The sequence below is a fragment of the Symphodus melops genome (genome assembly GCF_947650265.1).
Source record: "Symphodus melops genome assembly, chromosome: 21".
Classification (NCBI taxonomy): domain Eukaryota; kingdom Metazoa; phylum Chordata; class Actinopteri; order Labriformes; family Labridae; genus Symphodus; species Symphodus melops.
The window spans coordinates 4,423,964-4,442,118 of NC_136711.1; positions in this window are offsets into that span (position 1 = coordinate 4,423,964).

Genomic DNA, 18,155 nt, shown 5'->3' on the forward strand with positions numbered 1-18,155 from the left:
TGAATTGCATAAAGTTTCCGGTGTCAATGACAGGGTTAAAAGTAGACATGTTCAATTATGAGAAATTACCATATATTCCATGTTTTGACATTAGCAGGAGAAAAAAAGATTGTTCCTTTAATGTCTCATGTGGAGATAGCTGACATTTGTCTGGTATTTATAGAAGAGGAAGTTCTGTCTTTAATTTGTTGGACTACAATCTCACTATTAACAGAGGCAGAACCTATTTTCACAAAATCACTCTTCAGCTTGAAGCCCTGGATCATCTCTGTTCAGCTATGGAAATTGCTCTCCTTTTCCAAAGAGGTTATTTTTAAGGGAGGGACTAAAATCCTTGTAACAGCAGAAATAAGAAAAGCAAAATCCTTGGTGTTGTAGAGATTAGTTGGTGAGGCACAGCTGGTCATTGAGACGGCAAGACAGTAAAAAGTGCTCCCTGAGCTAGCTAGCTTACGGTGAGACTAATGGGGCAAAAAAAGTTTGTCTTTTCATTTCTTTCTGCATCTCCCTCCATCTCCCTTTCCAAGACAGACACAATTGCATCAGATAGCTGGTCTACATGAGTCTTGTTCTGCTCGAGGTTTCTGCCTGTTGAAAGGGAGTTTTACCTTGCCACTGATGCTGTGCTAAATGTTGCCAAGTGCATTGGTTAGCGCTGTTGCCTCACAGTAAAGAGGTTCCTCGTTGGACCGGAGCATTTATTTTTATTTTTCTCTAAGATTTATTTTTGGCTTTTTGTCTTTATTATAGAGGGAGGAAAGTGGATAGAGGCAGAAATCAGGGAGAGAGAGTGGGGAGAGACATGCGGGAAAGGAGCCACATGCCGGATGTGAACCCGGGCTGCTCGCTTGAGGACTATAGCCTCGATACATGGGAATGCGCGCACTGCCACTGCTCCACCAGCGCTGCCGGACCGAAGCATTTCTGTGTTGAGTTTGCATATTCTCCCCTTGCATGCATGGGTTCTCTCCGGTTATTTCGGCTTCCTCCCACAGTCCAAAGACATGCTTGTTCGGTGAACTGGGGACTCTAAATTAGTAGTTGTTAATATAAGTGTTGCTAGTTGTCTTTCTCTCAATGTCAGGCCTGTGATTGACTGGCAAACAGTCGGGATTGGCTCCAGCACACTGGTATAGATTATGGATAGATAACTTGCACATCCCACTTGTCTGTTTGATTTTTTTTTTTTATCTCTCATTTGCACATTTGTCTAACACAGTTTAAGAAGAGAGCAGAGATGCACCCTTGAGTACTATTATAAAGTATAGCTTTTAATGCGAAGCAGCATTGTGATTAAAGGTCCCATATTCAGCGTTTTCTGGTTTTATATGCTTTTTTAGTGTTTTTTCCAGACTTTATGTGCATGTTTTGGCACATATATTTGTAAAGGGAGTCATGGAGTTCCTGTGGTAATTAAACAGATTCACTCTTGACAGTGTGAGATTATACGATGTATGTGGTCTAAAACTCTTTTGGCCTTATCGACACATAAACCAACAAGTATAGTGTTATTTTTGTGAACCGTCAAAACAGAGTGTTGTATCCTGAAAATAGTTTTAATGTTGTTTTGGTGTCTAAAGTCCTGCTTGTTTTTTTTTTGTGCAAACTTGATGCGTCGTGCTCCGGCATCCGGAATAAATAAAAGCCTTGCATATCTGCTCCGGAGGGCTCCGGACTGCCAGAGCGGAGACGGAGCACAGCGGAGCCAGTGGAAGGAAGCACACATATTTAATAAAGTGAAACCTATCAGCTCTGCCACCGCAACAGAGCAGAGAGAAATAGGCAGATGAGAGAGCCTGCATGGAGCAGCAGTACAACCCTTACCCAAACATTAACAATTATGAACTTTCTTCAGTAGGCACATACTTTAGATATATGAACCCAAAAAGTGCATAATAAGGGACCTTTAAGAACACAACAGAAAAAGGAGGAAGAATTGAACAAATGTTCTAAAACAGGTAAGCACAAGGTGCGACAGGGTTCCATTTAGTTTTACACGCCCATTGGGTGTTTGACCCCTAACAAACAAGACAATAAACCAGCTATGAGTTAAAGTACTTGGGATTGTGTTATATTGGTAATGTTCCTTTAATGTAGATGTCAATGTGGACCAGTTTGACCTGTCTGTCTTCCTCCATCTTATCATCCAACAGAGCGTTGCTACGTGGAGCCTCACACTTACAAAATGTGCTCTCTCAATTTGTTTTCAATGCCTACACCTCGACTTAACCACAAGCCCTGGCTCATACGCCACACTTCACTTTTATTACGCCTCTCTTCTCCTCTCTTTCCCTCTTCTTTTTCACTTATGATTATTTCTCCATGCTGCTCGACTGTAAGTGTCTGGTCTTGGGTATCAGTCCTGCTCTGAGACTTTCTGGCAATGGCGGAGGTTGAGGCTAAATATTGCATGGTGTTTTGGTTACTATGGAGGAGGTTCCATTTAGCACATGAGCAGCTATATTTCAAAATGCTCAATATCCATCCTTGGGGACACTATCATTACATAAAGCTCCTTTTGCCATATTTTCTTATTATTAATTATTTGGTTAACCATTTTGTCAACTAAGAACTTTCAGTAAATGCCATTTTCTGTGTTATTTATGTGCTATAGATCATTCTGTAAGGGTACATGTAACTTTTCTTTGCCAATGGCATGTATCTCATACTCTGCCTCACTCTCTTCTGCCCTTGCTGTCTCAGATTTGTTGCCATTAAACATCCGAGCAGAGGTAGATTGTCTAAAGGGCAGAACTCCCAGAACCGCGAAGGAGAAAACCACAGATGCAGCTGTTCAGACAGAACAGATCGGAGGATAAGTTTCTCTCACTCTTTTTCCCCGTCCCTCGTTCTTAAAGACGGGCCTCATTAAATGGAAGTAAGGCTGCTCGGGTCCAAAACCAAAGAGAGTCATGCCCCTTGAGAGCGCTCTGCTGCTAACCAAAGTCCTGGCACACTGTGATGTGGAAAACAAGTGAATCAAATGCAACCGGCGAGCTGCAGAAATCTTACCAAGACATAATATGACAAAGTATTACGTGGGTTCAGTAACAAGGAATCAGCTGTAGCAACAACAATGCTGCTTCACCAAACAGTGGTGAAACACTTCTAGATGTTGGCTGCATTACCACAGCATTACCTTACATTTCAAAATAGGTGCAAGGAGATAATAAAGTCACCTCAGTCCCATCATACATAGCTGTACATGGTTAGAATCGTGGCTCTAAGAATGACTGATGGATTCAGTTGGCTCAATTTTCTTCAAAGATATTTTAACGGCTGGCCAAATTCATGGCTCCCAGAGGATGAATCCTACGGACTGTAATGGTCATTGACTTTATTTCCAGATTAACATTTGTGGTTTGGGGTAAAATGATCTTGAATGAAGCGTCATAATTTTGGTTTGGTTGTGGTTGTTCCCTAAGCAGATGATCATTAATAACTTAATTGGGTAATCAGCTAAACTGTTGCCCTTGCATTTGCCTTCCAAGGTTGCATAAAGTTGTGTTTTGCAGAAATTGTTGGAGTCAAATGCAGAAAGAAATAAGACCTGCAGACAATTCAGGGGGTTACAGAATTACTATCTTCCTCGCATTTTCTTTGCATTCCATGTTTTCATTTTCAAGATCAACAAACTCAAACAATGTTTATACTTCGATAATAAAGGAATGGATGACCTTTATTATTTTTTCTTTTAAGTTCTCAATCTATACCCATTTTCCCTTAACCAGTCCCAACCCACAGCACAGCTCCCTTATGGAAGGATAACATGGTGATTTGACAGGGGCTTGTTATGCTTCATTTATGCGGACAGCTTTCAGTGCTTAACATCGATAGCCAAACACACATAGCAGATTGGTGCTGTAGTGGAATTGTCTTCTGTGGGACTTCTTGTTTTGAGACACACCTCACTGTGTGTTCAGTGTTTGAAACCAACTTTTGTAATTTCATCATCATGTCAGTTATAATTTAAAGAATACAGTTGCAACAAACAAGAGCAGAAACTAAACAGGTGGCAGTTTTCGCACTGAGCATAACATTTCTGTTCTCTTTTTGGGCGGCTGTGGTTTAGTGTTAGATTGGGTTTTTGTACCAGTTTGATTTATGACTGGTATTTTTTTCTCTTCTGCAGTGGTTTTTATGGACTCTGAGTGAAGAAAAAGCACCAATAATTACTTAAGTAATCACTTAATCTTTACATAACAGCTATGGATGAACTGTCATTAGGTTGCATTTTTGGTTGGCAAGTAAATGCCTTTATTTTGTCTCTGACCCCACAACAGTGGCAACGTTGCACTGCACTATACATGAATCAGCCACGGTATTACAGCCACTCACACGAGGCTATCCAACGGTGAAGTGTGCCTAAGCCATCACAGACTAGTTAGCTTTGTGTGCGTTCTGTCCTGTGCTCAAGCACGGTAAACGTCCTTGGCCCTGGCACAGTTGGAAGAGGTGTGCTATAACATGGTACAGTTGCTCATGCAAGGAGTGGAACGTGGACAGCCTTCCATGACCAAGAAATCCTGGAGTGTTATTGCTGAAATGACTTAAAATAAACCACAAAGTAAGTCAAGAAGCTGTCATGTTCTCTGTGTTGTTCTCTAATGTGCAGACGCAGACTCAACCATGCAGCCCTTCCTGTATTGCCTGTATTGTAAATGAAGCACACTTTACTATAAAGTAAAGCCATGAATGTATTCAAAGGGGGGGGGGGGGGGGGGGGGTCTATCAGCATGGTGCAGGGCAACTGGACCTAGTGTGAGTGCACCCTTGGTTTCTTCTGTAGACTGAGCCTGTCAAATGTATTTGTAGGAGAATGGAAAGTGAGAGGTCATTTATGAAGGCTTAGATTTTGATAAAGGTTTTCCTTTATCTAATGTCATGCTGTTCAACATTAGCTTTAAGGTCGGTTTCCCCTTCAATTTAAATCAAAGATCTCTTTATAACTATGGACTGTTTTCATGAGAAAACCTGTCAGCAGAGAAATCAATCAGTGCAGTTCACTTCCATCCATAACCAATGACTGGACTCAGAGAGAGTTTTGATTGATATTGGCGAGCATGTAAACTTGTCAGTCCAAATCTAGTTTCCCTCAGTTTCCACCACTTCTTAGGCAGTGAATCTGATTTCCACATTGCTGTCCTCAAGCCTTCATGTAACCCCTCACTTTACAAAGATGACAGATTAAAGAGAATAATGTTCTGTAGCTGGCATGTCCTTCTTCTGTGTCAGAAGGCGAGTCATCACTGTGTGTGGTTGTGATACGTCAGGCGAGTTTAGCAGCATTCCCCCCCTCAGCCACAGACTCAGATCAGATTCTCTCAGATAACATCAGAGTGGATGGCTAACACAGCCTGTTTGGCTTTTCCTACAAACAGAGGATCGGGTTTACATGTCGACATTCCGTCACTTGTCTTCCTCGACAGGTTTGTTTGGTCAGTGTGGCGCCCAGCATAAAAGTACCTGGGAAATGATAGCATGTACACACATCACACCAAAATACAGGCAGGCAGCCACACAATGTTGCACACGCTGTTACACACTCTGCGGCTTCAAAGACAGAAAGAGATGTAATAGCGAGATGTTGTCATTTCTGTAAACATTTCTCGGTTGTCGTGGTAACTGTCAAATTTGGTTCAAACCACAGTTTTAACCGTCTTTCCAGCAAAGATCACAGCTATTTATTTTATCCCACATTCAACAGGAAAATGAGATAGTACCAAATCAGATCCACATGAGTATATAAACCTCAACTAAGCTAGCTGCTATGAAAAACATGATCTGATATCAGATGAATCCATTTTAACGACCCTTTGAATACTTTCCAAAGAAAATCAGGGCGCAAAGTGGTATTCTCCAGACAGGTAACAGGGAAAGAATTGTAGAGTGCCCTCAAATGGCATACATTCAGTAAACACACATGATAATAAGTACAAAGGGCATGCAGATTGATCAAAGCAATAATGAGACATGGAATGGATGCAGCATTAGCAAAACTGTCTTGGTTGCAGAGGCAGATGTTCTTTGACATGATACTCTGGATCAATGAAACCACAGAATCTTTCAACTAAGTTCAGCTTCATGTGTACAACAGAGGAAAACTTAATAAAAATATTATGAAAGTAATGTTTTAAGGGCTTCTCCCGGCCAAAGTGGAGCTCTCAGCGGAACATTTTTTACCCCCCCTTATTTTTATGTAACACAAACAACAGAGTGAAGTTTATATGCCACCAGGGGGCTCTCAATCAATACAACAACAAAAGATGACTTTGAGGCCGGCGGGGAATCTTGGGAGTTCTCTCTGCCACTTCGATTATCTCTATTATTATTAGCTGAGCTGTGGCTAAGTAGAGTTGGCCTTTGTTTACAAAATGTAATGCAAATGTTTCTGGGAAAATGTATTCAATCTTACATTTATGTCACTAGTGTTTTAGTTTGAGTCCAGACTGGACCGTCCAGTAACCTTTGGATCAAGCTTTGACTTACCATGACCCGGATGACTGAGAAACTACAAAGATAGAGAAAGTTTGTGATCCTTGGTTAATGTTGACGCAAACGATCAACACTTTTCTATGTATCATACCATTTTAACAAACTTTATTAGGACAAAACTCTGTCGCAATTACGAGTGACAAGTTAAAACTTGACCTAGCTTTCGGACATATGGTAAACATTTGGGCCTTAATGTTATTCATCAACAGAGAAAAATGTGTTTTTTATCCCACCTCAGACAGAAAAGAAGAAGGTTGCATCATTGCACAGAAGTAGTGACACCATGGGGACCAAGGAATTATAAAAACAACCGACCATTCACACCTTTGTACGCCATACACACATCACACACTTGCGTCATCCTTTCATTTATAAAAATGCAGTAGCAGCATTTGGAAAGGAGACATACTCCGCTGTTCGAGGCTCATGCCATGCAGGTGAAAATGTGCCAGTAAAAGATATGAGCTCTCATTAACTTTAACAGGCCATCAACCCTCTACCCAGGGTCCCGCCCCCGCAACAACAAGGGTGGGATAAAACTGGCTTGTTAATTTGATTGACAGCTCAACGGGGTTGGTCTGTTTATCTGCTGCGATGCAACGGCTTCCATACTTCATAAAGAGAATGACGGCAGTCAGTCAGTGGTGCCAATGGGTTACTGGCTGCAGATATTACAACATGCAGGTTCGTGCCAACCACTTCGCTTGGCTATAAATGCTACGGATATTAGACACACATAAGTCACTCTCTCCCTTCTATCATCCGCCATGCATTTGAACTGGTGACAAATTAGAAACCGGCTCTTCATCATATAAACACACAGCTTTTGCATTGAACATTTAAGGGAACTCAATGCAGAATGTGTTATTGTAATCTATAAACTGTAAGAAGGATCATGATGAATCACACATCCTCATCAAACTGTTTGTAAAATGGTGCAAACACTCTTTGTCACTTCCCCTCTCATCTCCCAGGTAATAAGTACTTGAAATGTTTTCAAAGCAGGAAACAAAGACGTTGTTTAATGGAAGGGTTAGTTCCTTTACTAAAAGCTAATCCAATAAGTAAATGCTGCCGTTGCCATCAATGACTCTGAGTGACTTAATGCAGCTCCATGCTTAGTCACCTGAAAGGCTGAATGTGGCATCTTATTTTAATTACAGGCTTAAAAATGTGCACTTAAGGATAGAAGTACAATAAATATCATGGAAAAGCTTCAATCATGAGTGTTTCTAATCTTTTCAAAGTTCATTTTATTAGCAAATCGGATGATCTGCCCAACGAATGTAGTTCTTGACAGAAGATTAACTGGGCGTTTCAATGAGAAAAAGGAATCCCCCTCAAATGGAACATGAATCCATCCATTACCTGTCTTTACCAGCTCTCCCAGCTGGGATAGGGAGAGTCAAGGTACACTCTGGACTGGACACCATGCAATCACAGGACTGACATGCAGAGAAAGAAAACCAGTGGAAACATTAATGTCTTTGGTATATTTATAAAAATAGATAATGGATAAAGGTAGTAAGTCTCAGTGGATGAACATTTACATCAAATTGATTCAATTAACTCTTGACATATCAATTTTTAGTAAAACACTTTTGTTCATAATCCCTCAACACAGCCAGACCTTGCTCATGGAGACATTTTGCCATGTCAGTGTTTGATAAATGAATTGATTTTATCAAGAAGTTTCAGTTCCAGGAACTGGATATGATGCATGCTGACTCACTGTCACAAGACCGTCCTTGAATTCAACTGAGCCATCATCATAAATTGTGCTTCACAGGAAGAAATGTCTGCTGTGAAAAATGGGTTAAAAATAACATCAGGGAAATTCCCTGTCTTCACCTTCAGAATTGTTTGAGAAAAGCCCTTTCCTTGTGATACAATGAGCCACTGGATGTTCTGTTAACTCTTGAAGGAATCCAAATACTTTTTCAGTTTAGTTGTAAACCATATAGCTGCTTACAAATGCTGCAGAACAGATGGTGTTTTACTCAGGCAATAAGGATATTTGTACACTTTAACCTGTCCTCACTTTATGAATATAATTACAGAGTTTTGATACGGCTAAATACGCTCAAACCACCGCTGAACATGCATTTCCCTTTGAAATGATGGAAGGTACAGCTGCTACTTCAGGCTAATGTCTTTATAACTTCATTATATTGAAAGCCACATCCCAACTCCCTCTGTAAGGTTGGTTTAATACTCGGGACCCAGGCCCGGATCAGAGTAGGCTTGACCTTTGAGTCAGCTTCATTTGATCAGTGTGATCACAAAAAGTACTGTCCCCAAGTCCGCTCAAAGAGGTGGTCTTGGGCCCAATTAGTGTGTATTCAAATACAGTCCTCTGAAGATGTGAACGCAACCATGCTCAAGTCATACTGTACATTTCCCTATATTGGACAGAACTGCTTAAGAGAGAGACAGTATGTGTTTGGGGAGAGAGCGAGAGCCATTGCAGCTCAGGTCAGTTTCGTCGTCCAAGCTGCACTGTACATGTGGAAGCAGCAATAGGGTCGTTGTTGACTTCTCAGAAATAACAAAAACGTCCACACTTAACAGGACGGACTCTTCTCTCCTTTCCGCTTTTTGGCAGATTTGCAAACCAACATGTGCATACAACTACTCACCTGCTGGAGTAATTACTGTGTAAATAAAGTGTACTCGGGGACTGAACAATGTTACTAATGTGAATGCAGACCAGGTGGGGAAAGAGGAAGGGGAACAATCGTGTTAAGGCACAGTATGAAACAGTCCTGCCTCATGTAAAATCACCCTTATACTTTTAATTCTGTAACAAGTTTCTAATACAAGTGTTAGAAACCATTCTTATCTGGACTAAGAATAGGATTGCTCCCTTTGCCTGTGTTTCTGCAGATGTCAGTGTCATCTGTACAGACAATATCTATCCAAAGATTTAAGAAACAAAGTTTGGCTCATGCAGATCATGGGAATGGCTTTGTACCGAGGAGATTTGGATGATGACACACCATGAAAGATTTCTGTGATTGAGACTGGAAAATGCTCTTCACTCAAGCCAGTAAATCAACTGATGGATACAATGGCCAGAGCTCAAAGTCTGGAAATCACAGTGCAATGTCATAGAAAATAAATCTTTAAATGTCTTAATGAAAGAGACATCAAGACATGTGGCTGTACTCATACTACACTCCAGAGCATCAAAAAATGTTCACAGAAGTAATGAACTTGTGGAAAAACATCTTGTGATGTATCTCTGACTTGTGTTTCCTGTCTTGTTTTCATCAAACTCTGGTGGATAACTAGCTAAATGGGGAGGCAGTAATGTCGTATCATTATATGTCTTGCAGCTGCAGTCTTCAGGTATTTATAGCCTGACAGCATCCTGAGCTTATAGCAATAAAGAAAGTGTATCACAAATATGCAGCGCTCTAGAAACTGTAGGAACTGACTGATGTTAAAGGTTGGTGGTTTAACACCTCGCTTCTACATGGGCATGAATCTGATCCCTAAATGACCTCTTCAGACCCGGACACACCAAGCAGACGGCAAAGAACTAGTGGCGACAAAGACCGCCTGTGGCATCGCAACTCGTTGCCTCGCGTCTTGGCCAAAAAGTTGCACTAGAACACACTGCAAAGACAACTGCCAACTGCCAACCACCAAGTATGTTCTGCGTGTGTGTGAGAAAAAAATATTTTCCATGCCAGAAAGCGACGGTAGTCAGCTTTGATACAAGAAGACCATTTTCACACCACTGTTGAGCACCAAACGTATTATTGGTTCTTCTAATCAAGAATAATGTCTGATAAAAAGTTGAAAATGGCACTGGCGTCATCAGCCCTTGGTCTTTTAGTGGAAAGAGAAAAGAAGAGGCGGAGACGTCAAATAAGGAGAAACTGCACTAAATGGGTGGAAGCATGGATACAACAGAGGCAGGCTCAAGGGGCTGGAGATAAAGGAAACCTCTGACAGCCAATCAGAGAGATTCTCCTCACTGACGCTGATTCAAAATGTCGAATTAGCTCATCCATGGAAATTTGGATTTTAACAGCACTGTCATGGAGAAGTTTACTTATAAAAGGACTGCCGAGCCTCTGTCCTCTTCGATAAATGAACATCACTGGCGAGTCTGTTTGTCACTATTCTTGTTCTTCAGTATTAAGCATTGACTGCTGTACTGAGCCCATGGTTTGAGCATGACACTGGTTTGACACAGAGCAGGTGATATGTTTGTTATTCTTGTGATGAATTGTTAAGTACTTTGCATATATTTGAAGTTTTAATGGTGGTAAGTTGCTGGTGTTAAGTGCACTCTTTGTGTAAGGGAGATGTCGCCTCATTTAGGCTCCCTTTGAGGGAGCTGTTCACCTTTCTGTGGTACTTAAAATGCTGTTTGACTATAGTTCATCTTGTTTAGTGTCCTCTTGTATTTACTGTCATGGATTGGCTGTGCTACATTTACAGCATTCGTTTTCCAATGTGTTTGTACTGTGTTCATATTGCTGTTGTGAGTGTTTGGTGTTGGGAGAGCTTTCGCAGTCACCTTTGGTGGTGCTGTCGCTGTGGTAAGATACGTTCTCAGATCTCCATCATGTCTGTGATTTCAGATTCAGCTGGAACTTATTCACCACTGGTTGCTTTGAGGCTGCATGGCCATAGGATATCAAAAGAAATTCATATAAGTCAAACCTGCTGCCACCATCCTTCCCTTTCACACCAATGCCTGCATCTGTATAATGTCAGACACATTTCAGACATGCCAACCAGTGCTTCTTTTCAGAAGAGTGGAACAAAAGGCTAAATCAGAGAAGGTAGTCCTCCCAAAAGAATAAATGGTGGAGTGAGGATGCAAGAAAGGCAAGACACACAGACAGATGGTGAGCCAGAGACCAAGCTGTATAGAGGTACAGTATGTCCACACTGATTAGGAGAAATGGATCAGCTGTAAGTATTAAACTTACCTGGAGAGTGTCCAAGAACATGAGAATATAACACAGAACATTGTGTGCACAATAGCTGAAAGTATAGTTCCTGTCCTAAGACTGTAATCTTCTACAATTAGTTGTTTTGGATTGATGCATCCATTAAGTTGCATGTATTCAAATGTATTTTTCCACTGCATGATGCCATCCTAGATGTCCCATTGATTGCAAATAAGCAGTTATTTTACCTGCTTCACTTGTGCCGAGCAAACCATTAAACATTTTTCCTCAGTTTAAATGTCAATACTGCTGCATTGCACCAACATAAACATTGTTGTGTATTATTTCAGTGTTGTTGTCTTGGGCTCAGCTTACACCAATCGAGGGTGCTTACATTAAATGTCTCGTAACGATGATCTCTTTCACTGTTAAAATCATTGCTTGGGCTATTATCTCAAGACTAAATGTGATCACATGTTCCCTATCATGGTTCAGATATCAGGGATTCCTTCCTGCAGGACTCTTTGCCTTGCTCAAGAGGCTGTACAGTTTAAGGCCAGCAGACAAAGAACCCTGTCATAGAATTTAGCAGGTACGTAAGTAAAGAAGTTTATCACACACTTTTCACAGAGAAACTGAAAAAACAACGTGTGTACTAAAAACAGGAACAAATTTGTACTTTGACCAAGATTATACAATCCTGCTATGACCAGGAACAATAATCGGCACAGTAAAACAGATCAATTGGATATACTGGGTGGACATGATGTTGAGACAGTACTGTCTACACATCATCGATTTTAACTGCTTTTTAAAGTATTCAACAGAAAGACGTGACAGGGAATTATAAAGGTTTGGTGCCTGAAGAAATGGGTGTACCCTTAAATTTTTCCCCAAATAATTTATTTATTTGTCCCGTCAAGCCTCGGATGAACAGCTTCTGTTCCTAACAGTGAAATAAGAATGCTCTTACATATTTAGTTAGCGCGCCTGTGAGCCAATTAGAGACAGAGCAGAGAGTGTGATCCCTTCCTTACCCCTCCTAGGAATTGTTACAGCATCCTACTGAGTATGGTCAATCAATCGATGGTGTGAGGAGATTTAGAAGTGTGTATACTCTATGGAGAATGAAAACCACACCTGCACTACAAGTCTTAAAATGTGTCTGCGGGACAGAGCAGTTGTAGGGTGTTTGACTTCAGTGAACGGGTGGGTAAATACAGCTGAATGAGTTCTGACAAACATTCTGGAGCCTGACCGTGAATGACTCTGAAAATGTGGTTGAGAATTTTAAAATGAATCATAAAAGCCACGCGGAGCCAGTGCATTGTTTTCAGTATGGGAAGTGACGTGAGTCAGTTTGTTAGACCTGCTGAGTATTACAGCAGCAGCATTCTGAAATGACGATTTATGGAGGTTATACTTAGTAAGGTAAAAAGAGCAGTAGTCAATACAGGATGAGACAAAGGCGTGTAAGACCATCACTAGTTCTGTCGATGACACTAATCTTCTCAGTTTACTGATATTTCTGAAGTGGTAAAAGCATGAACTGCTAAACATGTCTGTTGAGAGATAACGAAGGATTAAAAATGAGTCCAAGATTACAGAATGTTTTGCAAGACTTTAGGAACATACATGTCCTTGGCAATAACAAGGACTTCTGTTTTTTTTCAGTGACCCAGTCCTTGTAAGCATGATTAGCCCACTAGGGCCTTTATTGTTATGTTCTTGGTCATTTGGGATGTCATTACTTGAAGTATCTTCATGGAGTATCAAAGTCTCTAAGTAGTAGTGAAAAGGACTGTGTAAGTGTCATATGAAGGTTTTATTTTCAAAAGCTAAATAGTGAAACAGCAGCAGTGGGAAATGATCCTGGAGAGTAATAACGGAACCCAGATGACCTTTCGGGCCCACCTGTGAGAGTGTTTGTGGGTGTGTGCATGCCTGTGCATCTCAGTAAGTGCACTGAGCAGCAATAATAGTGCTTGTTATCTCACTTCACTGGAAGCATTCTGGTGCTTTGTTAATTTTTATTTAGGGTGTATTTGTGTGCTTGTGTCTGTCTGCGTCACTCTAAGAATAGTTGTTTGGATGCTTTCATCTCCCCATTAGCACATACAGTACATTGAAGCACACATACACACACACGCCCAGAGGATCTATAGCCAAGCCAATGCTTCATAAAAAGAGAGAAAACATCTCGCAGTGCTGGGTTCTTTCTTTGTAATTAGAGATGCTGCACTAAAAGACAACCAGTCAAATGCCAAGCACAGCACAATGGACTTTGGAACGCCGAGTACAAGCTTAAACAAACCACATCCAGCCACACAAAACCCAGAAGGTCTGAGGAGGCTTGCATCAAACAATCTTGTGTATAAATAATTTGGGGCAATATGTGTTTTATATCCCGACATACTCTGTGCCACATGTTATGATGCTTTTGGCACACAACTCAGATCCCCTGGTCTCTTTACAGGGCACCCTACGGCTCCTGTCATGAGCTGAGGGCAGTTTACGATGCATGGGAAAACGCAACCCTGGCACTGCACCCAACACACTTCACACTGTAAGCTTACAGAGTGGGAAATCAGGGCATTCGCTAAACCAAGTCTATGAGAGACACATCTTGAAATACAGGTATAGTTTGTTTTTCATCTTTCACAGCTTTGTGTTTCCACAGAAAAGAAAGTTCAAGTTGAGTGAATGTGACTGTGTAAATGGACTTCATGTCGCCAGCACTATCAAATAAACAAAGCTTTCTTGTCCTCGCACAAAGGCAATGACACACAAACAAACCCAAGATTGTGATGAGGAAGTGTTGTCACACCTCAGCTCGTTAACCCACATATATTGTGGTGCAGTCAGACATTATTGCACGGTAAATATGAACATAGACAATGTGCACTCTGTGGAGATTTATATCTGTGTCTGTGAATGGAGAGATGAAACAGAAAAACACAGACAGGCTGTGAATGAAAAGGTTGCACACTTTTGAAGAATCTATCTGTCCTCATCGAAGCCGCTGCGGGGTATTTTGGGGTCTTGTTCTGCTTTTGTTAGAGACTGTGGATAGAGTCGAAAATTAGGGAGAGAGAGTGGCACAGGGCGGATTTGGGACCATTGTACTCAGTTGTGTGTGTGTGTGTGTGTGTGTGTGTGTGTGTGTGTGTGTGTGGGGCGGTGCTTTGCTCAAGGGCATTTCGGCAGCACTCAAGAAGTGAACTGGCACCTCTCCAGCTACCAAACCAATTTCCAGACAAGGTCACCACCAGCGCTTGCACCGGGTACCCTCCGATTACAAACCCAAGTGAGCTACTGCCGCTGCACTGAGCTACCAGTTTGCGTGGTGGATTTGGAACAAAGCCTGCAAAAAATGATGTGTAACCTGACGTTTTAGGTCATTGTGATAAGATCTGCGGAGCACAACCAAAGTCACGGTTGACACATTTATCTGTTTCCTCCATCTGTCCATTAAAAGCTGTGGTGACTCATCCGTCCCCTGCTGAAGCTCATCCTCATCACAGAGAACTACAAACGCAGTGCATGAAGCTTGACTGACCGAGCTAAATGATGTCATTACACATGCTGTGTTGAATCAGATGCCTGTGATTATTTACCACGCTTCTTTTTCTTTTTTTCACCATGCAGGCTTTTATCATGTCTGTTCCTATGATCCCCTAATAACAAGTGTTTCCTCTTTGAGCTCTTACTGATGATATCATTGTCTGAGAGTTAAGGGGCTATTAAGTACTCCATGTTCTGGTGTTGGATTGGTGAGGAGTGGCGCTGGCATGTTGAACGTTGTTAAGCAGTTGGGATAATTAGGTCAACAAAATGTGATGGTCGTGAACAAAGAAAAGTTTCAGAAAGATTGGAAAGAAACAGAGTTAATTATTGAAGGTTAATGGCCCACACACGAACATAAATGTTCACATTGAGAGAAATGTACATGTCCTTTAGCAGTTCAGGAGAGGTCAGAGGTTTTATGAAGAATCTGGCCTGACATAAAACTTAATGTTCTGAACAACATCTACTTTCATTAGAAAACATGCTCTAATTGTATCTATAATTTTTTATGAAGCATGCTGGGTTTTTTGTTTTGTTTTTTTCTTCAGGGATTTAGCCTCTCTGCCAAGTCTTATGTTGAATGAAGCAGTTTGGCATTCCTTCTCCTTTGCTTGTTTAAAACGTGTATGCTTTCATATTCTCATAGGAAGATAAACATGTGGAGTAAATCATTTGTTAGCCAGTGTGCATGTTGCAGTGATGTAGTCGAGACCACACTAACCAAGACCAAGACATACCGGAGACCAGAGTGACAAGACCAAGACATCTAGGGTTCAAGACCGAGACCATAAATATCAATGAAAAACCATCATCTTGTGTGCAGCAGGCGTGTCACTCACTTCGACAGTTACATGGGGAAGATTGCGGCCGTAACTGGGGGATAAAAATCAACCTACAGTAGAAATGAATTGAACTTATTCATTGATGAGGAAAGTGTTTTTCTTTGTCTAAAAACATTAATGTTGTTTAAAAATAGCTTGTCAGTAGTGGCCTTGGCAGGTCTGGATTTAAAATCCAGTGTCCGCCCAGTCTGAGAACCGTACAACACCGAGTAAAAATGCTTTCGATTACAAGACCGAGATCTCCAAAAAGTGGGCGTGAGACCAAGTCCGATTATGAGTGACTACAACACGAGCATGTTGACCCTTTCCTGAGAAGAACAAGAAATACATCATTTCGCTCAGGCTGCAACACATATTCATGCTGGCAACATTAAACTTTTCTCTGCAAGTTTGCACTCAGAGCAACAGAAGGAATGACATAGAAAAACAGCAGAAATCCCCTACCGTCTGTAAGCAAGCATAAGTTACCAGCCTGTAACAGCTCTCCTGTGACACACACTGTGGGGAGTCACTCAAGCAGAAAAGTGAGACAGTTACTCCTGTGCCAGGAACCTGTGTCTGTGGAGAGGATTTGCTGGTATTTCCTGCACAGCTTGGTCCTGCAAATATTAACTAGTGATGTCATTACCTGGTTTGAATCATTTGGATGAACAATTAAAATTCGCCCACTCATGAATGTTTAAGCTTGTGTGCAGAGAAAGCTTAAGAATGACATCATGATGGCAGGAAAGGCTGTAGTTGATAACGTTCCACTGACCAGTTTCAGGGTCATAATATGCATGCTTGCTCAGAGGTATGGCTCACTTTGAGACTTTGATGGAATCATCCATGTTAATCTGTGCTTTTTATGCTTCTTGTTGTTAACTGAAAAACACCAAAAAGTTGACGTGTTGCAGTATTTCACAAACCTTGTAGTAAAATAACTGTAATAACAAGCATGGGCCCTGCCAGACAGCACCCATCACTCTTACCCACAGCTGGACGACCTCCACAAAAACCTGGAGGTGAGAGGTCAACCTTTCAGGGTCAAGTCTTACATTATGTTCCTCTTGACATGCACTTACAGAGGCAAAAACACTCGCATGTAGCCATGGGACACACGCAACACACGCTCTGGAGGGTCCAGGTGAACTGTGATCCCAAACATTAGCCACTGAACCTTGAACATTCCCCTGAGATATTTACCCCACACGTCTTTGTTTTCGTGCCTTTCTTCTGCAATCCTGCCTGTAGTTCCTGTTTCTTACTATTTGAAACACGATATGTGGTTACATCTTTGTTTATGTCTTTTTCCATTTATGCCTTTTTGTGACCTTCCTTCTTTGCGTTTTAGCTCAAAACAGAGGCATAAAAACAGCACTTAGGAACCACGGCAATGATTTATTTTCCTTAATTAGTGTGTATCAAACTAATGTTCAAGGTCCCATATTATGCATAATATACTTCACCTTATTTTTTCTAACACTATGTGCTCCAGTCCTGTCTACAATCCCCCAAATTATGAGAAAAAAGTCCATCCTCTGTCTTTTGATTGCTCCAACTTTTAGAAAACGTGTTTTCCAAAAGGCCGTTTAGACATTCTGATTCATTTCAGAATCAGAATCTTTTTTTTTTTTTTTTTTTTAATTGCCAAGTGCGTTTACATATATGAGGAATTTTTTCTTGGTGGTGTGAAGGACAAAACAAGTCTGAATAACAAGAAAATATGAGAAGCAATTACGAATATATAGAATATAATTTTAAAACTATAGTCAAATATAAAGATTAATAACAAATCAAATTGTACAAAGGGAGCATGAAAGAAAGTAAATGTAAATTTAACAAAATGTTGATGTGGTTTCCGGAAAGAAAACACAACAAGCTGCCACAAACAACAACGTTGCCGCCAGGCGATGGCTGAGTCTACTTTTATTCCACTCTTGACCCCATCCTCGTTGGAGCAAACCATTTCAGAAGTAGGGAAAGGGAAGCCAGTGAACAAAATTCCCACCGACGCAACAAAAAATCATTAAACAACATGCCATGACAATATTTAGAGTTTTGGTAGAGAATTGTAAAAGTTGGAGAAATGTCCAGATTATTCATATGTTCACAAACTGTCCTCAAAGGAAAATGTGTTCCCTGTAACGCTGTTAGAATATAAAATGCTATTGGTGCAGACTCACAACAGTGAAAACTTTACTCTCCACGGTAGCTTTTTAACTCCAAACAGTTTTCCAGGGATCCATTTTCTTATTTGAGTAAAATGTGTATTTATTCAGGAAAAAAAAAAAAAGAATAGAATTGTTCTACTTCTCCAACTTTCAAATTTCACTAAATCTACACAGTGCACCTTTAA